The sequence below is a fragment of the Phalaenopsis equestris genome, unplaced genomic scaffold, assembly GCF_001263595.1.
Source record: "Phalaenopsis equestris unplaced genomic scaffold, ASM126359v1 Scaffold000670, whole genome shotgun sequence".
NCBI lineage: Eukaryota > Viridiplantae > Streptophyta > Magnoliopsida > Asparagales > Orchidaceae > Phalaenopsis > Phalaenopsis equestris.
This window is the reverse complement of record NW_018165110.1, coordinates 327,664-328,485: the sequence shown is the minus strand read 5'-3', so window position 1 is coordinate 328,485 and position 822 is coordinate 327,664.

The window sequence follows — 822 nt, the reverse complement described above, 5'->3', positions numbered from 1 at the left end:
TCTTGAGAGATGAAGATCTCATCTTTCATTTGCTTAACTTAAATGTTAAGGTAGAATGCCATGGGCCTAATATCTGTCATTTCGAACTCCTTTGTCATCGCTTCTTTGAACTTTTCAGACATGCTTGTATTGTTTCTGGTGAAGATCAAGTCATCGACATATAAACAAACAATCAAGACATTTTCATCCTCATTCTTGATGTAAAGAGCATGCTCATAAGGACACTTCATGAAGCCTTTCTCTTGCAGATACTTGTCTATTCGGCTATTCCATGCTCTTGGTGCTTGCTTCAGCCCGTATAAAGGCTTTTTTAGCTTTAGAACTTTGTCTTCTTGCCCTTTGACTTCATATCCTGGTGGCTGCTTAATGTAGACATTTTCTTCAAGTATTCCATTCAAGAAGGCAGATTTTACATTCATATTATGTATTCTCCACTTATTTTGAGCTGCCAAAGAGATGATTAGTGTAATAGTTTCTAATCGAGCAACAGAGACAAATATCTCATCATAGGCGATGCCTGCTCTTTGACTGTAACCTTTTGCCACAAATCTTGTCTTGTATCTTTCAACTTCTCCTTTGGAATTCTTCTTCGCTTTGTACACCCACTTCACATCAATTGTCTTATGCCTTTTAGGAAGTGAAACTAGCTCCCATGTGTCGTTTTTCTCGATTGCCTTGATTTTTTCATCCATTCCATCTTTTAAGTTCTTGCTTTGTATGACTTCTTGGAAGTCCATGGGTTCACAGTCGACAAAGAGACAAAAAAGAGTAAGATTATTTTGATTCATAGTTACCTCATAAAGATCTTCTAATTTTCTGAAG